A 25,325-nucleotide genomic window follows, 5' to 3' on the forward strand; every position below is an offset into this window, starting at 1 on the left:
CATCTAATGCTGCCCATCCTTCTCTTAAATACCAGCATTTCTCCTATAGATCTGCAGATGTCGTCACAATCCCGGCATTGAAACAAACTCAGAATTGGCAAAGAAATAGAGACATTCAGAAACAATGAATAAACTTGATCAGAGTGTGGGTTGTTATTGTGCATCAGGATGTACACATTGCAGAAAAAAGCCATGGCCTTTAACCAGAAGAGCATTTCTGCAATTAAAACGATGAGCAGAGAAACAAGCAACAATAACTATGCTACAAATGTACTTTTGCAGTGATTTAGTAGCTTGAAGAGAAACAATCTCAACTGCTTTCATAAAACACTTCAAACATACTTAATGCATGACATAGTGTTGATTGTAGAAAAATAAAATCACAAACCATCCTCATAATTATCATGGTTGCGGGAGCTCTACTGATATTAATACAAACAGAGACAAGACGGAGGAAAACCAGAAAAACTACATTCTGATAGTGTTGTGTGTATCTCAAATGTTCCACACATAAATTATCTATTTAGAAGTATTCATCTTCTATTCCTCATTACACAGGCAAATGCAATAAAGCCAAATCTACAAATATGGCGTATAAACAGCCCTGTGGGTCATAATGAGACCACTGTGTGCTGTCTGGGTCTAATTATGGGATTGTTAAGTGTTGACATAACACTCAGCATATTTCTCACTTCCTGGTCGAAGGCGCATCCATCAACTGATTGTTAAACCTTTTGTCATGCATTAAAGTCAAATCTGTCTTGTCCCAGTACATATATAGTGTATTTGTTAGACATCTGTGTGTTGTCAGTGTCTAATTAAAGAGAGTTTAATTCTACGCAAACCTGGAAGAGCACCGTTAGCACCTTGAAAACGAGGTCTCATTCTCAGTGGATTCTTACCTGGTTAAATAAAGGTTAATTCAAAGAAAAAATGTAGTTGCTTTGATGGTAATTCTGTGCCGAAAGTTGTAAAAAGTGCTCCTTGTGAATAATTTGGATTCTCGTAATGAAGTAGGTAAGTAAGCAATAACGTTGGGCCCCTGCAAACAGTTTATATTGAATTAGCTCTATTAAGTGACTTCACACTTAATAAACCCATAGTGTTTTATTATCTGCCATATTGGAAGTGTGCTGTTAGCATTCTAGTTATTTTTAGCGTTACATTTCAAAGCCGTAAAAAGCTACTTCAAACACATGACAGTGAATAATTACAATGCTTGGACTGCATCAAGTAAATCCATCTGAAAATAAAGTAGTCTGTTTTCATGACTTTTAACAGACTTACCTACTCGTACACCTTTTAACGCCTTATCTCGATGAAGGCACTGAGGGAGTTGTTTCTCACACATCTGAGAATGTCATTGAAATCCGAATCACCTCGAGTGCATTTTTCTGAAGTAATGTGAAACGCTTCCGTTCGGCGACCGGCCTGCACCTGGATTTACGACAGAGACGGGGACTGGTTCTCCCAGACAGGTCCTCGCCCATGAATGACGACGGGCCTTGACAGCAGACACAGTATCCTCACTCCAATGAATGACAGACAGGTTTTGGTATGCGTTTACCCTCCGGATTTAACATTGTGCAGTTCTTTTATGATCCTATCTTTTACAGTGCGTTTGGAACGATATGAGAATGCTCCCCAATGACACCCAAGAACAAAGAGAGAGCGAGAGGAATGTCCTGAGTCATCGCATCTCCTCCAAGCCAAAGGGCCCACTCGGCATTCTTTGAGCTGTGTGTCACACCGGGTTCCATTTAAGAAGAGAAATAAATATGATACGCATGAGTGGAAGACTTAAACGCATGTCTGATTTGATCCAATGACGGTTCTGTGTTGAGTAGTTGCTGTACAGTGTAAGTTTACAGATACTGAGCCAATGTGCAGAAGATTACCACATTTGTGTAATGGTTGGGCCCAGTCGTCTATTCATCTAAATTTCCAATACATCTTAAATAACCATATGTTAATAAAAATGTAATCCGAGCTAAATTAAAATAAATCATCACATAGAAACTGCATTTTCTAGGCCCGACTGTGCGTTAGTTAGCGTAAATCTACTGCGTGCAAAATTCCACATTTGAAACCAATGATTAAAGGAGCACCATGTCACTTTTCTGATACAATTGCTTTGCCCAGGATGTCCCGCCATATGACATTAAACATACTGTATTCTGCATTGATTACATTCGATTGCTAAAACAATGCCTTAAAATAGCGCTCATTCTGACCTGTAACTTGGCCTGGTGGTGACACTTGCTTGTCTCCATGGAAACATGTTTGTGGAGTGGACTATTCCAGGCAAACCATCTCCATTCAAACATTTCCATGGAGACAAACAGGCCTTCTTCAATAAAGTTACATATACATAGTTTACCACTCCACAGTGTTAGTGTTTTTCTTCACTTTACAGTTCATTTATATTAATTTCATTGTTAATCACATTGCACATAGTCTAATTGAATACCTTTTTATTTAGACATATAATTCCTTATTCGGGTCCACACTTATTAGTTAATATTTCTCTGAATTCGTCCTTTACACTTGTTTCTTTTGTGTTGCCGGTCTGCTGGGAGGAGGAGACCATCCTGGGAGAGCCACCTGGACCAGGGCTGTGGGGGAGAACACTCATTATGTATATTATTTCTAATTTACTTTTCTTTGCTTTGGTTTGAAGTTATTTTGATAATCACTTATTGTATTCTGTTTAGTTATTATTATTTGCCTTATAGTTACTTTGCTTAAGTAGTCATTTTTGGTTTCTCTTCAGTGTAATTCATGTAAGTTTCTGTTAATGTTATGGTTTAGTTGAGCCCAAATTTGGTATTATTTGAATAATTTTTTGAACCGTTGATTCATTTTGTGTTTGGCTTTATTAAAATGTTCCTAATTCCTATACACCTGTCGTCACTATTAGGAAATTAGGAAATCTCACAAGCGTGTAGCGTCGCATTCTTTCCATGCCAGTTTTCATGCATTTTATGTTCCGTGCAAGCTTTTAACCCACAAAGTTATTCAGCTGGTTAACTTTAGTACTTTTAGAATTTGTTAAGCCTCGGAAAATTGTAATAAGCTGCAATAAATGTCAGACTTAGCAACGATTATGTGGGAAATCCTCGCACTAAACTATTCAAAAGTCTCTCAGCCAAAACAAACTCATTTTTATCACGTCCAACTGTTGTGGATCCACTTCTGCTCTTGTCATGTGCCATGTTTTGTATTCGAAATTATTCACTTTGGCAATGCAGCACCAAAAATATTCATCTATTTTCAATTCAAATCTATTTATTTTTGTTGTAGCCGAAATCACAACAGCAACTGCTTGAATTTGCAGATCGAGAACAATTTCCAGACCAATTCAGACCAAGGAGGAGACAGTTCGAGTTCCAGATGAAGACACGTTCATCTGGAGTAGAGACAGTTGAGGAGAATCCGGATCCACATGCCATCATCAGCACTATTTACATCCATGTTTCATCACAGTTTGTTGCAAAACCTGTTGCAAAACCAGACTTTGCACCTGTGCGTCCTTTGAAGCAAGCAACAAACAGAAAATGTGTCTCCTCCATTTTTCCATGTATTTATTTCATATCAAAGCAGCTGTCTCTCTGCGTTCTGCGCTTTCCACCGAACCTAAGTTTTGAATAATTCTGTCAGACCCAAACAAACATTATGGTCTAAATTGGTCGCTGGCGGTGCTCAGAGTGAGACATTATGAATTGATTTCTCTGCATCTGGAGCGTAGCGACGGACTGCATTAGCAATGGAGAAGACGAGCGCTGCATTGGCGATGGGCAGAGAGGAGAGAGCGCGTGGTGTTGAATTAAGCAGACATGTTTAACAAGCTGTTAACAATTCGCACAGTCCATCTCTCCTAAGCGGCCCAGACACCAAGCAGCAGCAGCAGCAGCAGCAGCAGTGGTGGTGGAGGTGTGAAAATGGAAGCCAGACCCCGGGAGAACTAAGTGACAAATATGGCATAGAGGTGATGACAGTTTGAAAGCCGTGCAGCAACAGGACATTGATCAACTTCTGTCAGTTTGGATCTCTGACCATTGGGAAGATTTGAACCAGGATACAGATAAATAAGCAAGTGGCAAAGGACAGTTTATGCCATGGATACAGTGTCATTTTTGTGAGTGATGCAATGAATGGGAACAGTATTTGTTTGTGTGTTTACTACATGATATGTTTTATGTGGTATGACAGAGGGAGGTTTTGGAGGGTCATGGCTTCTGAGCTGGATAGGTGCATCGCACTTTAAACAATGTTGGCGTCGCACAAAATGTCCACAACATACGATCTGTTACAATAATGGTATAATAACTATTGCTATCCAATTTTTTTCTGGAACAATTTAATACAAAATTGACAATCCAGTACTTAACCAGAATTAAACCAGGGCTAGATGCCAACTAGGTCCGAACCAGGACTAACCCAGAATCAAATCCAAACCAGGACCAAACACCAACAACACCAGGTCTAAAGCAGAATTGAACAAGGAATAAACCAGGACAAACAAGAGAAAAATATATATTTTTAAACATTGGGAAGTTGTGTGTGGGCCATATCAGATTGTTTGGAGAGCCAGATTTGGCCCCTGGGCCTTAAATTGAATAGGCCTGCCGTTTGAAGAAGATTCTTGGCAAAGCAACAACATCTCCGTGGAGACGAGCAGATGGCGGACCTTCCACCATAAAATGTATGCTGTACATGTTTAAATCAGTAAGTGTTCTTCATGGTTGAGTTTACACTGAGTTTCATTTGCATACCTTGTTTCAGATAGACTCTTTATGCCATTTCTTTCTATGTCCATGCAATTTAACTTTGACCATTTTATAGTTCCTTGAATATGTTTTATTGTCTTTTTTTGATATTGTAAATGTGTCAGCATAGCCTGCTTTGTCACTTAGGAGGTTGATTTTGATTGGTTGTTTTTGTCAATCAATCTAAGTGTTTCAGTCACGTCACTCGCCCTCTGAACTCACACACTTCCAGTCCCCTTTGTTGTTGTCCCTCGCTGCCCTTCGTCGTCAGGATGTTGCGGTGCCACTATGAGCCTGTGTGTATTTGACTTCTTAATTAAAGTACCTTAAACCATGCTGTCCCACTATGTCTATAAGAAGCAACATTATGCATGGTTCTGGTCAGTCATATGCACTGTATTGTCAGCTGTCCCTCACGTTTGAGTTTGTTTTCTTTCATAAAAGGTTCTACATGTTTTCCCAATTCTTAAGTCCAAATACCAAAAGTCAAAAGTAGACATGCACCTTTTGTAACTCTTTTGTAAGGGTCAATGTGCATCAAAATTGGCAGAGGGGAAAGTGTGGCGTTGAATCAGACACGCATGTTTATCTGGCCGTTAACAGTGGGTTTCATTGTCAGAAACAGACAAAAAGCAGCCGTTGCCCAAATATGTAGTCACCCCCCAGGAGAAAGCCGAGAGTCAAAGATGGCGTCGACGTGGTGACATTTCAAACAGTCCGAGCGGAGAGGAAGTGCTCCCAGAGACAGTGAGCAGACGGCTTCAGTCCCACCGTTGGGAGAGAGCAGTTCAGAGCGGTTTAAATGTTATGGCCAATGGAGGGATTCTTGTGCAGAGCAGGTCCGCGGTGCATGTTAGATGTTAATGACTTGGAATGCTGATCGCAGAGCACTGGCCCAAACTGTCCATTAGGCATATGCTGCCGACGCCACTGGTGCATCTGATAGTCCACACACATTTGGCCCGTGGTTCTGAGCGTCTCTGTGGGACGGTGAGACTTGTGAGATATGCAGAGACCCAGAGGCAGCTGCTGATTGGTTATCACTCATGGACTGGGACCTGTCCAGACTCATGTGGTATACATTTCAAGAAAATACTTTTAATTTCTACATAGCTACTTCAGCAAACTCAGAGAGGCTGTTATGATTATTAGTCATTATTCATTATGTTTGTACCGGTCATGAATGCAACACTTTATCAAACATGTTATAGTGTTGTATCCTCCGTGCTCCTCCATGTTTTCAAAGGCTTTAAACAGGTTAAAAGCTCCATTGCTGCTTCACTCAGTTTACCAGCAGGTGGCATTGTAGTGCGATAGTGGCATATTTTTCATACACCAAGTCGTAAAAATATATCAATTATATGAGGTGCATTAGGTGGTGTTTGTCTCCGGACGTACATTTGGAAAACTTTACTGTGAGCGGGCTTGCCTCTCCAAAGATCTGACCTGTAATTTAGCCATGTGCTATCACCTGCTTGTCTCCGTGGGGATAACGGTAAATTTAATATGATAATGTTTAATATTTGTTGGGAGACCCTTTACCCTTTAAGTTACAATACCAAATACCAACAGAACACCAATGCTACGGTAGTAAGGCCTAAAGAACTGATCATAAATAAGCTTTAAATCCAAGTCTACACTGGGTTTACTGTTTGCATTTGTGCGTTGAGTTCCAGGGACGCTTTATGTCCATTGAAACATCTTCTGATTGGTCCTACATCACTGCCGTCTCCCTGTTTGGACTTCTTACTGATTACATTGTTTATCTTTGCACAAATAAACCTTTCTCCACATTTCACCGACTTTGTGAGAATATTGCACAGCTGAGGAATGACTCATTAAAATCATATTAAGCTTGTTTTTACTGACGTGGAAAGAATTCAAGTAATATAAAAATGCCTTTCTTTTTATAGCCAGTGTTCACCATTTCGGATTTTCTAGCATTGACGATGGATTTTAATTAAACCCTCTCTGGCAGAAGACGAAACAAAATCTCAATCAATTTAAATCAAGATGAAACAAAACACAATTGATTGAATGAATCAGCCGCAAGAGTCAATATTTAGTGTAGCCGAGGTTTGCTGGAGTTACTGTCTGGACAGAGCGTGTTTCTTTCATGTTGTGCCATGGTGGGATGGACAATTGGCCGGGTTTGGACACTTGCAATATTGCTGAAGCACAAGTTGTTTCTCTAAGGATTTCCTCATGGAATTCTTTGGCTTCAAAGCATTTTTTATGCATAAATGAAGTCATGCAGGGACCAAGTGTAAAATGATGAGAATCAAATAAAAACAATGGTCGATAGAGATGGACTGACAAGGCAAACACAGTCATTATTTTATATTTGTACATAAATAGTTTGATTTTATATGGACAGTACTTCTGCCATGAGAGGTAGAGTTTACATTCTTAGCACAGTACACATGGCTGTCATGGCTGTGTACATATATATATATATATATATATATATATATATATATATATATATATATATATATATACATATATATACACATATATATATATATATATACATATATATATATATATATATATATATATATATATATCTTATTGTATTATGAATTTCTTGGTAAAATGTTACTATCATAGCCTTATTATTGGAATGGACACCTTGAAAAAATAATAAATACATCATAATCAGACGGATATTAGTCCAATATTACACTTAACATGTGTGGTGGGCGTGCACCTCGCCCAAACACACTGCACCAGTTTTGGAGCAGAACTGCAAACAAAGGCTCGAGCAGGTCAGTCAGTCTTGTGTCTGACCTAACGAGTCCACAGATATGTGGAAGCTTAGGTTAGACCCATTCTGACCATAGAGAGGGACAGAGACAGCAGCTGCAGTTGCTTCTGTCCCATCGCTCCATGTCTTCTGTCCCATCGCTCCATGTCTTCTGTCCCATCGCTCCATGTCTTCTGTCCCATCGCTCCATGTCTTCTGTCCCATTTCTCCATGTCTTCTGTCCCATTGCTCCATGTCTTCTGTCCCATCGCTCCATTTCTTTGCCAGAATTTCTTTGGTGCCGACCGATAGTCCTCCTCCATGGCCTCCCCGAACTCCTCCCAGGCCCGGGTTTTTGCCTCTGCGACAGCACGAGCCGCGGCTCGCTTGGCCTGCCGATACCTGTCGATGACCACTGGAGACCCACAAGCCAGAGTGGCCTGATAGGCCTCCTTCTTCAGTCTGACGGAATCCCTTACTCCGCCAGCGGATCCAACTCACCACCAGGTGGTGATCGGTTGACAACTCTGCCCCTCTCTTCTCCCGAGTGTCCAAGACACGCGGCCGGAGGTCTGATGACACAACAACAAAGTCGATCATTGACCTCCGGCCTAGGGTGTCCTGATGCCATGTGCACTGATGGACACCCTTGTGCTGGAACATGGTGTTCGTTATGGACAATCCGTGGCTAGCACAGAAGTCCAATAACTGAACACCGCTCGGGTTCAGATCGGGGAAGCCATTCTTCCCAATCACCCCTCCCCAGGTGTCACTGTCATTGCCCACGTGGGCGTTAAAGTCCCCCAGTAGCACAACGGAGTCCCCGGTCGGTGCACTGTCCAGTACCCCTCCCAAGGACTCCAAGAAGGCCGGGTACTCTGCACTGCTGTTCGGCCCGTAGGCCGACACAACAGTGAGAGACCTGTCCCCCACCCGAAGGCGGAGGGACGCGACGCTCTCGTTCACTGGGGTAAACTCCAACACGTGGCGGCTGAGCTGAGGGGCTATCAGCAAGCCCACACCAGCCCGCTGCCTCTCCCCGCGGGCAACACCAGAGAAGTGGAGCGTCCAGCCCCTCTCGAGGAGATGGGTTCCAGAGCCCAAACTGTGCGTGGAGGTGAGGCCGACTATATCTAGTCGGAATCACTCAACCTACCGCACAAGCTCTGGCTCTTTCCCCCCCAGTGAGGTGACATTCCATGTCCCCAGAGTTAGTCTCTGTGTATGGAGATCTGGTCGCCGAGGCCCCTGCCGTCGACTGCCGCCCAGATCTCTCGGCACCGGCCCCTTATGGATCCTCCTGCGGGTGGTGGGCCCACGGGAGGGCGGCCCCACGTCGCTCTTTCGGGCTGTGCCCGGCCGGGCCCCGTGGGGTAAGACCCGGCCACCAGGCGCTCGCCATCGAGCACCCATCCCAGGCCTGGCTCCAGGATGGGGCCCCGTGACGCTGATCCGGGCGACGTGAACTGCCTTGTTCTTTTACTCATCATAGGGGGCTTCTGAACCGATCTTTGTCTGACCCGTCACCTAGGACCTGTTTGCCTTGGGAGACCCTACCAGGGGCTTGAAGCCCCCGACAACATAGCTCCCGGGATCATTCGGGCGCTCAAACCCCTCCACCACGTTAAGGTGTCGGTTCAAGGAGAGGGGAGTTGGAAGATGTTAAACCAAAACTTAAAAGAGTTTTCAACCTTCAACCATTGTGGAAAATCAGAGGTATGGAAAACGTTTCAATTGGTGGTTAAAACTCATGCGTTGGCTTAGCCTTGTTCATTTACCGTATTTATTTTATTCTCTTTAGTCAATTTGCAAGTAAAATTACAACAACGAAAGCATAATTTAGGCCCAAATGATGCTGGCTTTACTTCAGGCTGCTCAGGCTCTGGCTTAAAGTGTACAGTCTGGGGCCCAATCTAAACCACAATAACGGGCAAAGTTTTAAGGGAAAAAAAAGAGAAAAGTAAATATAATATTAATATTTGCTAAAGCCATACTAGCAATCAATGTACAATTTGAAGATTGGATTAAATGGAATAGATCAGAGATTTTATGCACGAAAATGTAAGTAAATGTCACGAAAATATTGCTCGATTATTGTTCATTGTTTTATGTTGCACCAAATCCCTGAAGCATGTTCCTCGCCTGTGAATTGTGTGAACTAACAATGGCAATCAACCTTTTCTGACTCTGATTCTGGTTTTATTATTTAATATTTCATATATTTGGGTCCACCTGTACCTTCACCTTGATAGTGGTTTATACAAATGAAATGTACTCAGTTTGGTTGTTTTTATATTGTAGCATGTGTTGCTGTCACACCTGCTGACCGGTGGCAGCTTTTTCATTGTGATATTTTCATTAGCAAAACAGTCTAAAAGGAAAAAGGAAATGTTGTTTTGCCTTGAATCATTTTTTTTTTAAAGGCATAAAATGTAGCAATCTCTATGAAGACAAGCAGACTCCAGACTCCACCAAACCATGTATTTTTCTGCAATAAAAACGTCTGCAGTTGCATCAAAAGTATTAATTGAAAGCTACGTACTGTGGAAAAATCCAAAGCAAAGCACTTTTTAATGAGACAAGCAGGTGACAATCCTTCCACCAGAAAACGTACAATCCAATGTTGAAGCTCACATTGTAACACAACAGTTAATGTCATTGCGGCTTCTCTGTTGTTGTTTCTTTGGCTCACGTGGCTTTGTGTGCATTTACCCTGCTCACTACAAACATGACATTGATACCAACCTCAAACTCAGCAATACGTTTCTCTCACAGTTGGGGTTTGAAATTCTTTAAATCCAGACCAAAACAAACGTAATCTTCTTCATTGTGCCCCATGTTAGCGGTTGCGTAGTTGCTGCTGAGCTGGTGAGGCACCTGCACAGCCGCTCTTAGCTCAGCACTCCGGGGCCCGGGCTGCACACGGAGCTTGGCCTTCGTCACTACGGCTCTATTTAGTTGATGGGGATGGCCTTCTGCTGACATCTTTACAACAGCGCTGTTTTTCATGCCCTTATTTATCACTGACCTTTCTCAGAAATGCTTTTATAGATTTTTGCAGAATTTTCTCTTTCAACCTGAGCATTTAAAAAATTTGCTTCACAATTGCTTCACAAAGCTAATAGGATAAATCTTCATAATTTCATCAGTTAGAAATTTGCTTTTGATGATGATGTATTTTCAAAGGTGATCTGTCTGTGCTGGGGGGAAAAAAAAGATGCAATGATTTGAAAACTTCAGAGACAGACCAAGGACGATTCCATTAACGTTTGGAGCAGATCCATAAAAGGTGGAGCTGGTATTTTCTTCTAACCTTGTGAGATGGACAGTTTGATTGAATTACAGGACTGTGGCATGTCTCATGTCTCAAAGAGCTATTCTTTCTTCAAATACTTTTAACTGTAAATTCAAAACACATGCGGAATTACTAGATTTTCTTTTTTCATATTCTTGATGTAAAAAATATGTAAAATATGATTCTACACAAAAGGATTCAGACCATCTAATACAACAATGAACATATAATCAATTTGGAAAGAAAACTCAGAATCAAAGGAAGGTACATTTTCTCTCTTAATAATCTTAATATTTCTGAACATTCTTTCATTCTCAACAGTCTGCTCACAAGTATTCTCCACAAGCATTCAAGGTATTATAACAAAGCTGCATTTTCATTCTGCTAAATATTTTTCTATGATTGTTTCCTTAAACATCCTTTTAAACAGAAATAAAGAAATGGCATTTCTTAATTCATCGCAGCAATTGTTCCATAATTTAACTCCTTTACTTGACAAACAATGTTCCCTCAGCGTTTTCTGTACTTTGCAAAAGTTGTTTTATTTTCACATGTGTATCGTTTCAGCTTCTTTTCAGCCCTTTCAGTTCTCCATGCAGAGTCAAAGTTATCAAGAAGAAAGAGCTCAAAAAGTACACAAAATACCGTCATTTTTTATTACAGTCAGAATCACCATCTGATCCTATTCTCGGGGACTATCCGGGCCTTTGTGGTACAGACCTCTGACCGGCTCCTTGTATTGTGTATTGTTGAAAGTTCATTTTGTAGCTGATATGCAGGGAGCCAAATCAACAGTGACAATTCCATTTTCGCTGTTGCAAGCTCAGCCACTCGCCAACACAAAAGCACATATGTCTGATGATAAGGAAAAGGAAAGTTGGTTCCATAATCGTTTTTTGTTGCATTTCTTGACCTTGGCTTGATCAGCAGTGAGTCACTTTAATTTAATCTATTTACTCCAGGCTTCATTCATTGTTAAGTTTTGCCAAGCAATTTTCAGTAAGTTTCACACCTTTCCACTTTACGTAAATAAGATCTCCATAGATGCCCAGGAGTCCCATATCTTGGCCAAAGGCTAACAAACAGAGCGACCTAACCGGGAATCTTCATCATGAATGTCCTCCTAAGAGAATGCTGGAAATGTATTCAGTGACTGGACTTTGATTATGCATTAACATGATGCTGCTGGGGTTATAGGTGCAGTGGATGCCACATTGCAGCTTCCATGGACCCATCTGAGAAGAACCAGGCTTGGTCAGCACGGTTTAGGTTAACAATTGGCCTATTTGGCAAAGACAGCTTTTTTTTAACCATGGTTAAAGTAGTAAATCACTTCAGTTTTACAACTACGTTAAAACATAATGGTTTCAATGTTTGACTTCAGTTGACAAGATTCTTATAGAACATGATACTCAATACAGTTGGATGCCTTGTAATTGGTTTCATACAAAAGAATAAAGCAGTTTAGTGTCTTACCCATGGACACAATTACAGTGGCTCTTCCAATGCCACATCCTGTTGCTGGGCAAACATTTATTTAACCATTGTAGCACTGACACTCCAGATGCAAAGTAGAAGACCCCCCAGAATGCTTAGTTTAGTTTATACATTTATTTAAAAAGGACAGGATGTATTAATGACCAGCTAATGCTGTACATAAACCTGATTTAGGTCAAAGCTAGTTTCCATCTGTTCTCCCATTGGGTGCAAATGTGGCAATACGTTTGAATTAATTATGCACTAACTGATTAAGTAAGTGGACAAATACTCACATGTATGCAAAGTAAGTGCATGTATGCAAAGTAAATGAGCCTCATCCGGACAGTGTACGATGTTACTTGTTTGTTTACTTGACTCATTCACATATCAAAGCTTTTCTAAAATATTCACAAGCATTTTGTAATATAAATTGGCATGAAACAAGTGTGAACATGTAACATAGCACGTATTTATAAAGATAAGACTCATCACAAATGCTGTCAGTGTAAATATGAAAATGATAACCATTCCATCCACAGAGGGAGATAATATTGAGTTCCCTGTAATCATCCTATTTAATCAAGACATATGGAATACGGCTAATGTGTTTACCCAGCGCCAGCACCGATGCATCTTTTTCCTCCATCAGAGCCATTACCGCGCATCTCCAGCGGACTTTGATCACTGATTTGGTTACAAAATGAATTAATGGTGTTCGATTGGGACGCTAGCCCACTTGTGAGATGCTTACTGTGCTCATTAGGCTCTCTGAAGCGAGCAGGCGTTGCCACGGTGAGTCGATGCTAGCCTCGACCTCCTCGCATTATCAGCAGCAGCTTAGACACCGGCGCTGATAAATACGAGGCCACAAATGCACTTTAACAGATTCATTTGATTAGTATTGAATGTATTTTTCTCCCTCAGTGGAAATGGACATAGCGTGACAGCCATAGGAGTCTGGTTTGGTGCAGGATGACAAATGATCGTTCAGTCAAAACCATGAAAATACTTCCTCTGCAAGTGAATTAGGGTGAGTCCGATAGTCGCACCAACTTCTTTATACCGAATGGATCAATAGTTATCTGCAGTAGAGAGATATATATGCTCCTGGGGGACTGAAGCGTTACATTTAAATGCAAATATCAGTAGACTAGAGATAAAACTGCTATGCTGTGGTCTTTGATTGACATAAAAGTAAAGATATTGTATAGAATTAGAAGCGAAATTGAGCAAACTTTAAAACTGCTCCATAAAGCAGGGATCGTGGAGTGACCTTTTTATTCACATTCTCTCCTCTAAACTGAAACTACAACTTAAAGACAAAATTAGACAGACAAAATTACCGTTGCCAATAAGTGAAGACAAACTACAGAACTACTGAACTGCGAAGGATAACAGCAAAATAAAAAAAGTTAGTAAAATTAAGCTTTATTTTTGGCAATTGAATCCTTTTTGAGTCATATATGAGAATAAAGGAGCACAAACATATTCAGGAAAGTTCGAGGTGTCTTGATTCAATAGGCAAATTGACCAAAAACAATTGGTAAATGTCATTGAAGGCGCACAACTTATATTTCCTGGTGGAGGGTCTGCCACAAACTCGTCTCCACGGGATATTATATCTGCCTGAAATGTTCCACTGATAAATCTATGTGTTTTTACGGCTTGTCTCCACCGAGAAGAGTTTAACAAAGTGGCATTACCCAATTTTCAAACAGCGAAAGGAGGAAATAAATATTGAAAAATGTTTAGTTCTCAGTTCTCACAAATCCTATGGCACATTGTTCATGTTTATATGCATAAAACGGGGGTGGGCCGTCAAAACGCACCCCAACGCTGCCTACGGCTCATACTTCCAGGTTTGTAATGGATAAAATACTCGCAGACAGTGGGGGAAACACACCATTCAATAATTTACAAAAATGAAGCTGGGTACCTTGACTGTGCAAGAACATATCCATGAGAACAAGCAACTCCACCAGACGAAGGTTACATAGAGCACCTTCAAGAAACATTTATTCAAGAATTCAAAAATGTTTTGGAAACACAGCCACTTCACGTCAGTAAAGGATCAAATCTGTCAGAAGAAGTGAGTGTTCAGACTGAGGTATTCTGAGAGGCCACTGCAGCTGGAGTACTAAAAGCAGAGGAAACAGCACAAAAGCCGCCACAAAGAGAAAGCAACAGAGCTTATTGTTAGTACGAAGGACCGGACGCCTTTTATCTGCACCCCATTCAAATCCCATCATAAGATAATAGACACACTTCAGTCTGAAGAGTGGGACAGTTGGGCCGTGGAGCCTTGCATTGTATTTTATATTAAAAAGACACTCAATTTGCATCGCTGAAAAGATCATTTTAATGTGAGCCATTAGAGCTAAATGGTTGTATTGTTGTTGTTTCTTTTAACAGTTTTTAAGTTCTTCAGACCAACCAGCCCACGCACGGGCCAAAACCAGACTTTAGTGTCAATACCAGTAAGCTACATATTATCCTAAATTATTATTTCCTCAACAAAATGAATATGTCATTGATTTGCATTGAATAATATGCCCGAATAAGCAAGTAAGCAGAGCAATTCATCATTTATGTAGTGAATATTAATGGACCAAAGGGATTTTTCAGTAAATTAGAATCAAGGATGGCAGATGCATGATTATTGTTATAAGATTGTTTTGTAAAAGAGGAGTGGGGTGAATAATCATCCTTTTCTGAAATGTTTATTAGGAGTATTATGTTCCTGGTTGGAATGCAAAATAGGTTGCGCTTATATGTTATGTTCAAATCTAAGTAATAATTAAAAAATATCTAAATAAACATCTATCTAACTAAAATCTAATATATAAAAATGCACAAAGGTTAAAAGGCTCTCCTCTACATTGCACATAGAACACACTTTGAACAAGCCTGTGATCAGCTTAACATCCTGAACATCCTGAGCTGTGAGGTTCAGAGGTCGCTGGTGGAAGTGTGACTGATAACCCTGTCGCTGCTGAATGTGCACGCACGCCGCTGATGGATCACGCTGAGTGGGATTGATCCACTCTCGGCCGACGCATCTAAGATCACGTGAAATGCTGCATCGTTCAAACCCTTTCGCTTCGTTTGAGTCCGTTTGAGTGGAGCGATCAGAGCTGAGCCAAGTCCAGGCTAAAGGTGCAGCTGGTGTGCTCACATCAATGTTTGCTCTTTGTTGTTCCAGCTCTGCTCTGGCCTCTGAAAGTTGTAAAAAGCACTTATACGTTTATTGTGTTGAATTTTTAAGTTGTTAGGAATGCTGTTAAGAAAGTGAACAAGTTTGGACTGTTTAAAATTAACTTCTTTTTTTTTAAAAGTAAATCTGGTTGGAGTGCCTTAAATTAAAGAAAGGATTAAAAGGCTTTTTTTCTAAATTGTGAAAAATTGTGGATCCCCATTAATACAGTCAAGTTGTCACTATTTTTCCTGTAACACAATCTAATTTCATTTAATTTCATAATCAAATGTTTACATTTGTGTGTACTCAAGTCAAATTACACTGTATTTTCCGGAGTATAAAGTCGCACCAGCCAAAAAATCCATAAAAGAGGAAAAAAAAACATTTATAAGTCACACTGGAGTATGAAATACGGTTGCAAGTGTGAAAATAACAAATAATATCACATATAAGTTGCTCCGGAGAATAAGTATATAAGTATAAATATAAGTATAATTCGCACCCGGCCAAAACTATGAAAAAAGGTGTGATTTATTGTCCAGAAAATACGGTAAACATAACATATATCTTCATCTCAAGCTGCAACCTAACAACAAAAACAATATAATTCAGGTCAGAATATTAAGGACACATCCAAATTAAACTGCAATCAAACCAGCAGCCTAAACGAGTCCATGCTATAATTGTAAATGATAACATGGCGAGCTGAATGTTCTGATGGCGGATATGCCGAGTCCTGATTGGGTGAAAGAGCAGAGTCATGCTGGGACTTGGCCTCTGCTCTTCCAGAGACACAAAGCCACAAAGCACCGACTGCATGTGCCCGATACCCTTTTAAAAGGACACGCATTGTCTGGCCACTGCACTCTCCAGACAGAAAATAAACATTCCCTGGGGAAATCTGAGCGGCTGAGGAGACCAAACAGTATATGTGATTCATGCATTTACAGATATCTGAATTTCAAAATATATATATATATATATATATATATATATATATATATATATATATATATATATATATATATATATATATATATATATATATATATATATATAACTCCTCATTGAGTAGCATTCATTCAACAGTGGCTATGTTTACATGCACACCAAATCTGATCATTATCTGATTTCTAGAGTTATCAGATTTTTGAAATGTCAAGTAAACAGTTACAGCTGAGTAATCTGATTTGTTTCGATTGTTCACAACCAAGCAGGTTTTCACCAAGAAATTATGCAAAAGAAGTGTAAACGAATGCGACAAAGAGAAAATGTTCAAGATTGAAAGAGTAAAATGATTTGTCAGCAGGTATTTTTATTTTCTCTTAGATATTTTAAAACAACACAAATCGATTTATTGGTTTATCTGATTATTCAAGATTTTTCCGGCCAATGAAAAACTAAAGACAAAGCAATTACGCATCTCCATATTTCATCAATGTTGCTACATTACTTTGTGTTGCAACACTGGAATTTCCCCTTTGTGGGACAAATAAAGGCTTATCTTATCTTATCTCTCATTATCTTTCGAACATTTCAATGTTATAAACGTCAGTTCCACATAAAAAAAAAAACACTCAAATAAATATAAGGTTTGAATAGACAAAGAGATGATATGTGTGCATTGCCGACATTGAATAAAGGAAAATAAAGTTGACTCATTTTCTCATCAAAATTCCGCAGCAGCACGTCTGATGATGAGGAAGTGGCTGCATGATTGCTATATTCACAGAGAGCACATTTCAAATCAAGAGAAAAGCTGGCTCAACAGGTCAAATGCTTTTCTATTTCCGCAGAGGGGAGAGATATATGTTTTAAAAGCTATCCATTTACTGTGTCTATCACTCAAAGCTCCGTGTAATGCTCGATGCACACGTTAGATTAACACTTACTCGTTCCTGTCATCACTTTTTGTGGTACACTACACAAGACTGTACAAACAAACATACTGTACATTACTTTTATTTGTCCCACAATGGGGAATGCAAAAAATGCAAAGCACAGTTCAAGAAGAGCAGACAAATAGAAACATGCAAAACAAATCAAGATAAATAACTTATAAGTAGATTTAAATCTAATACAGAGAGTGAAAGAAAAGCATCTTCAGATTGTCATACTTAGTTGAACAAATATACGTCACAATTTGACAGGTTTTGAGTCAAGATTTATATGGTCTTAAAACAAGTAAAGACAACACCAATGGTAAGTTGACCAAAAGTATCTTAAATGATATGGATTATTTGTATTAGTTTATAAAATGTGTCCATGCAGCCAGCGTGCACTTAATGGGTACGCATGACTTTGCTTCTCTGTCTTCTTTTCCCCTCAGCGTCGTATTGGGCTATAGATCTATCGGAGCAGACGTTAGGACCAGCCCATTCCAAACAAGTGATATTGCCCCATAGATTTTACAACGTGACAGGAACACCAATACAGTGCTGAACAAAGAGGCATTAAGGCAAAGATAACCCTGGGCGAAAGACACATAAATCTGTGAGATTCCACTTGGAGATGGGACTCAGAGAAAGTGATGGCCACACTTCAATCAATAAGAGGCTCATCAGGAAAGGTTTCCATCTGACCAAAGAACCTGAGCCCTCTGGCTGCAAGAGCAATGTGCTTTTAGGACGCCTTTGCATTCAGTCTGCAATTAGAGGCGTGCGATGCAGTCATATCTGACAGAAGATGTTTGAATCCGTGGAGTGTTAGGGTTGTAGAGTTATGAATCAATGTAAACTAATATTGAAACTAGACACAAGACTAGAGCAAGCATCAGTACTGAAAAAAGAAAAAAATACTTTTCACGTTACGGCTGTACGACTGTAAAATATTTGTCAAACTATTATCAGGGTGTTATAGTAACAACTCAACCACACAATGAAAACTAGAAGAGCGCTCAAATCAGACGAAATGCGGGTACGCTTAAGTAATTGCATTGACTCGGACATAGTTATTCCAGTTGAATTTATTACATTCATTTACATTAGCTCCATGTAGACGTCTGCAACATTAGCATGAAAAGGCATTTATAACTGTGATATTGTGTTTGAATTTTTATGAGAAGTTAGAGGGATTTTTTTTATTTTATTTCATTTATTTTGTTGCGGTTCTTCAACAGTAATTCATATGTTAACCTGACTCTGAAAATTACTTAAACCACTCGTCTTGATGATGATTATAATGGCGAGAACCAAAAGATTAGACTGTGGAGAATGTCCATTTACATTTTCCTTATTTTTTTTAACAGTAGGCTATTATAATAAATCTGTTTAAACCAACCGTAACTTCCAAGGATACAGCATACATCTTAATAATTACTATATATCTGAGTTTAGTGCAGAGTGGACGTCAGTGTCACCTCGGTGCCCTTGACATTTCCCATAGCCATGCAGGAATAATTACACAGCTGCAGTGGTCAGCCTCAACACCGTGAAAGGAAACTATGAGCTGGACACACTCCTGTCATATCTGAAACATTACCATTTTCCTTCAGGCTGTTTAATGATGATCACTATACGTAAGGTGGTGTATAATATGGGCATTCGAGCGTATATGAAGAGAAAGCTATTTGAAAGCTCTATGTCTGAATTGCTGTTATCATTATTCAATTATATGATTATCACATGGTTTTCAGAGCTGCCACAGATAGTTTGGATGAGTGCACGGACATTGTGAAGTCATACATTAGATTCTGTGAGGACAGCATTATACCACCATACACCAAAGTCACTATCAAGAATGACAAACCCTGGTTCACACCAAAACTGAGGCAGCAGAAGGAGGCAGCGCACAGGGCTGGTGACTGAGAGCGCTACAAAGATGTGAAGTATGGAGTATGAAGTATTTAGCAGGGAGCTGTCGAGAGCTAGATCTCAGTACAATACACGTCTGAAGCAGCAGTTCTCCAACAACAACCCCGTCTCTGTGTGGAGAGGGCTTCGGCTTCTCACCAACTACAAGCCTAAACCCCCCCACGCGGTAGATGACCAAAACCTGGCCGAGGAGCGTAACACCTTCTACTCCAGGTTCGAGGCCACTCCCCCACTATGGATACCTCTACCCACCCACTCCCGACCCCCCCACTTCCCCCACGACTCTCTCAGTTCAAAGGCAGGATTTGAGCAGGCTCCTTTGGAAATTAAACTCCCGAAAAGCTGCTGGACCAGACGGTGTCTCTGCCACCACCCTGAGACACTGTGCCGAAGAACTGACCCCCATCTTCACAGACTTCATGCGTCATCCATAATTGTGCCTGTCCCCAAGAACCCCCGGACCACTGGACTTAATGGCTACAAACCTGTGGCACTGACGTCTGTAGTCATGAAGTTATTTGAGCGCCTGGTCCTTCCCCACCTCAATTCCTTCACCTCCTTTCTGATGGACCACCTGCAGGTCGCCTACAGAGCCCAGTCGACGCCATCATCCTGGCACTCCACTTCGTCTTGCACCATCTGGACTCCCCGGTAACCTGTCCTGGTGCAGCAGTGACAACCTGGAGCTCAATGCCCAGAAGACAATGGAGATGATCGTGGACTTCAGGAGAGTCACAGCCCCCCCTCACAATCACAGACTCCCCCATCACCACTGTGGACTCCTTCCACTTCCTCAGCACCACCATCACTCAGGACCTCAAGTGGGAGCTCGCCATCAGCTCCCTCATCAAGAAGGCCCAGCAGAGGATGTACTTCCTGCAGCAGCTGAGGAAAGTCAAGCTGCCAGCGCAGATGAGCCACTCCCCTCAGGCAGGAGGCCACTCCCCTCAGGCAGGAGGCCACTCCCCTCAGCCAGGAGGCCACTCCCCTCAGGCAGGAGGCCACTCCCCTCAGGCAGGAGGCCACTCCCCTCAGGCAGGAGGCTACTGTCCATCCGGACCAGAACCTCCCGCCACAAGAAGCGTTTCTTTGCCTCTGCTCATGAACACCAGACACTTTTACTTTATTTAGCCAATACTATTCAAGCACTGTTCACTTTCTGCACTATTTTTTTCTGATTCTGATAATAATTGTAAAGTCAATGGGGTCAACGGTTTTGGAAAATTACAGTACCAGATTCAGATTCTGAGTGCACATTTTGAACACATCCATGATCGTTAACGTTTGAGAATGAGCCTGAAAGAACAGCTGAACTTGTACCAGCATCATGCACTTTTAAAAACATGTACTTAGATGTCTAAACTATGAGCTAAGGTCAGCAGGTTTTGTAATAAGACCTAATGATGGGGATATTTTGTTGTAGTTGGTGTTGGTGAAGGCATTATATCGCCTTTGTTACTGGGTTACTGTGTCCATTCAAACTGCAATTAATACTACTAAGTTGTAATGGAAACGTGTACAAGGAAAATAGCATTTCAATACTTTAAAAAAATTAGAAATATGCTGCTTAGTGATGATTTTTCAGAGCATGTCTAGTCCTGCTTGAAGAAGTGAAGAGAGACTAGTGTATACTACAAACAGCGTCCTGAACTCCTTTTTTCGAGAGCATCTAAAGACTCACTTTTTCAACTAGCCTTACTGGCCAAGCTAAAATTTGACTGCATCTTGTACATTTTTTGTATTTTGAATTATATGTTTTACTACTGTGTGACGTGCTTTGTAAATAAATGTCTGTGTAAAGCGTTATATAAATAAAGTTGACTTACTTACTTAAGATAATTCTTCAGTAGAATTCAGAGCTGCCTTCATAATACATGACCACTTAAGCATGTCATAACATTGTGTGAAAGCTAATCCTACATACATCTATTCCTCCAACATAGCATTAAATAAAGTACTGTTGCACAACCTGTATGCAATTTTCCTTTCCTATCTATTTGTTTATTTTATTTCTCTCAAGAGCTTTTACACTCGTGTCTGAGAAGAAATATAGACGCTAGCCAGAAGGTGTAGGTCACGGAGACTTCAGTGACAGGGTTTTCTCATTTTCGCTTTAAAGCTGCTGTTTTGACAGCCTTGGGACCCCTCACGTCTTGAGTATATCTTGCAACCCTGAAGGGAGAGACTCACTTAGAGCTTAAATATGGCGCATACCTCTCTGCGGAGTTGACCTCAGCGCATGGCTTCAATAAGAAGAGGAAAAGCTAGCACGAGAATCCTTCAGTAAAGTCTGAAAATGACAAGAGACCATCACATGAAAAGCCTCAGCACAGTATACGCTTGCATGATGGCTGCGGATTAAATGTATGTTTAGTGTAATCCGTTCAGTCAGATCTCATTTCACCTCTGTCGCGCTAAAGGATGGTGGGATCGTGTGTTGTGGCTAAAGCCTAAGGATGGTTGTCATGATGGTTGTGATAAAGAAAAAACATGTCATCCCTTATTTTTATTCAGGTTTTTTGATCCATTGACGTTCGGCTCGGTTTATTGTGTCAGGGGGGAAGATTGGCACAAATCAAAGGAAGACAGCAGCTCTCCCGTCTGTAATATGGCATGAAGGATATCACAGCACCAGGTGCTACAGACTTGCCATTATGTGAAGCATATGTATATATATATTTTTTTTTCTCATTGTTATACTTAAGATTTCTGTGTAATCTCGTCTAGATAGATTGCAAGAAGAATTATATCAACTGGCCACTCATCCATTAGCATCTTCTCTGACAGGGAATTATATTGATTATGAACACAGGCTAGTTTACAGTACACAAAGAAACCAAACATCCACACACACATAAGAGAATGTACCAACATTGTTGTGAGAGCAGCTCAGGACCCCAGCCTGCCGTGCATTGCCAGCTCAAAACTCACAATATGGAAAATCCAGAAGTTCAGATCCTGGCAAAGAGGCTATATATACTTTTTAAATTCTTATCTTACCACCACTTTACACTTCCATCATCAGGCATAAACCAAAACAAAGGAAACTATAAGGCCAATCAGAGTGTGTTAATAGGAGTAGGATGACCGTTAGGGACATAAACGGTTCTGATATGACTCAAGTGACGGTTCACACTTTAGATCTGTTCAACTGACCACAGATGCTCCTTATTGTAAACAACTAGATTGTGTTCGTTTCAGTGTCTCCTGCCTTCCGACAGATATAAGGCAGTGACTCACCTGTTCTCTGTCAGTGGGACTGAAGAAGCCTTCAGTAAGGATGGACAGCCTAGTAAATTTCTGTACTGGGAAGTTGATTTTAATTTTCTCATCTTTGCACGTAAATGTAAAATCAGTGAGAATGAAGAGTAAAGCCCATACAATATAATAATAAAAAAAAATTTAAAAAAAAAATATATATATATATATATATATATATATATATATATGCTCTTTTCCAGTGAAGGGGGCAAGTCTCACACTGCTCAGCTTTAATGTGCCCTCCTGTGTTTCCCTCCTCCAGCAAAAGGCCAGCATTTTTAAATAGACGGTAATTACTTTGTACTCACCACCCATTAATTTCACCGTGGCACCTCCTATATATTCTGTAAAAGCTGCAGCTGGGAAAAAGTTTAGTGAAGTTTCATTCTCACCACCAATGGAGTGTCAGAGATTATTCCTCATATCGGTTTGTTTGCACCTTGTTTTAATCAGCTTTCGGCACTCACGCTGCTGTTTCCATTTCCATATGGTGTGACAGTTTCGGCACATATGGCCCATAAAGTGAGGAGAGAATACTTGAGAATAATACGGTGCAATTAAGTAGGAGCAGTTTTATAAAGAGTCTGCTGAATTGTTCAAGAGAGAGTCGTTTGGGGGACGTTTTAATGAAGCAATTTCTTAAGGTCCAAAGTGTAAATGAACTGATTTTTATAAAGTTTTATATGAGGTTGTGCGTTTGGAACATTTAATAGGGATTTCAATGGTGAATGAGTCTCGCTTTGATTTTGCAGGTTTTTACACTGGATGTCCAGGTGATTTTATTCTAGTTCAAAATCAAAGTCCATCACAAAATGAAATTTTCTTTATCATCCAGTGACCAGGAATGTGTCTGGTTTGGGGACCACAGGATCTCATCTCTGCTGTTTGCAGACGATGTTGTCCTGATGGCTCCATCAAACCCGGACCTGCAGCTGCACTGGGACGGTTTGAGCCGAGTGTGAAGCGGCTGGGATGAGAATCAGCACCTCCAAATCCGAGGCCATGATTCTCGACCGGAAAAAGGTGGCTTGCCCTCTCCAGGTGGGTGGGGAGTCCTTGCCCCAATTTTTGAAATATGATTTGGTAAACAAATTAAATTACATTTGTAACAATGTAACACCCAAAATCACAACAGCAGTGTCAAGGAAATAGAGAAGATTAGACAATGTTCACAGGAATTTAGCAAATGGATAACTGTCCCAATATCTTGTCCTTAGATCCTACTTCTCGGCGAGGAAAAACTACAAAAAACCCAGTGGGAAAAAGTGGAAACCTTGGGGAGATCCACAGTGAAGGAGAGATCCCACCCAGTGTGAATGAAGCTAAATTCTACTCCAGGTATATTTTTGATGTGAACAATGTTAAAACATGGTTAAAAGACTGTGTATACAGACTTTTATTTAATTTTAATTAACTTTAAAAACCCATTTTTTGTGAATAAATACCTATATACGATACATATTTATTATACCTGAAAAGCACTCACAAACTCATCGTGATGAATATTTAAGATGAGTTTAACACATTAGGTAAGTGAGTAATACATGTGGACCGCTGCAAAGAGTTCTAGTTCTAGTTCTGTTTTTTTGTTTTACATTTTTAAGACTATAAAAATCAGGTACGGCACCTTTAATCTCTTATGTCCACTTGGTTTGGTGACATACAATTATGAAAGGATTGATTTGGACACTTGAGAACGAGGAAAACAACATTTATCTAATAGGAAAACCGCTAACTCCATTTTGCATGTGCTAAATTTTACGAGTAATTACGTTTCGAGTGTGTTCCTATTACTGAATATTTGCTCTACCCATCCATCATTTCTCACAGTGGGTTAGCTGAAAGATCAAGTCAATTTTAGCAGCACATTATGGGAGCGCTCAGTTCAAGACGGAGCTGGTAAACAATCTCGTAACTGTTTGTTCTCTGTCGCGTTTCCCCCTGTGTTATTGTACCAGATAAAGTACATGTTGTTATCTGCTGAGGGAACACCATTACCACCCTCATCTGAGTCAAGCGGATACAACCTGAGAACATACTGCAACCCCGTCCTCCACCCAGAATAGACGCTGTTTTGATATCATAAATCACTCAATGTCACATGGCGTAATTGACTATGCAATTCATAAGGAGTAAATGTGGCCAGAGGGTCCAGCCTAAAGACGGCTTCATGGTACATCATAATTATTGTATTCCCTGCGGCTCGCTGGCGTACGGTCTCCATAGCGATGGGTTTGATATGGTGTGAGCAGAGAGGAGTCGCGCGCCGAGGTATGCGCGGACACACACTGCTGAATGCGCGTTGCGTCGAGGTGAAAGGTCGTCAACAATTCATCACGGCTATAGACCAGTCGTGTTTCCCATGTGCTGATATGAGCAATTTGGTCCCCTATTGACTGAATATTGGTGGCCCCTTGTTAGCAGTAGGTCAGTGACACTTGGGTATAAAACGTCCACAAAATTATAGCAATATATATAGCAATTATAGCAGTGATTAAAATGTATATGCTGTATATTCAAGAAGCACTATTTTCTGGTGGAGGGTTCATCACTTACTTGTCTCCATGTAAATGTCATTGGTTTGGTCTAGAATGTTACAGTAGGGCGTTAGACGTAGCTACAGTATCTCCATGGAGACAAACAAGCGAGGTGAACAATTAAACACCAGTTATTTAATAAATGCAACATGGACTATAATCTGAAACAACTGAAAAACTCAAATATACAAAAATAGAAATCCAAACATTGCACCTTATCATTACTT

The 25,325-nt window shown here is 40.5% G+C and overlaps 1 protein-coding gene across 1 annotated transcript in view; it reads right to left on the reverse strand.

Annotated features, from left to right (window-relative positions):
- psmc1b (proteasome 26S subunit, ATPase 1b) overlaps positions 1-25,325 on the reverse strand; it is a 471,402-nt gene that overhangs the window by 18,681 nt on the left and 427,396 nt on the right. The gene's annotated exons all lie outside the window — the stretch shown is intronic.

The sequence above is a fragment of the Eucyclogobius newberryi genome, unplaced genomic scaffold (genome assembly GCF_026437365.1).
Source record: "Eucyclogobius newberryi isolate DKJ021-1_F unplaced genomic scaffold, fEucNew1.0.hap1 SCAF_1, whole genome shotgun sequence".
Lineage (NCBI taxonomy): Eukaryota > Metazoa > Chordata > Actinopteri > Gobiiformes > Gobiidae > Eucyclogobius > Eucyclogobius newberryi.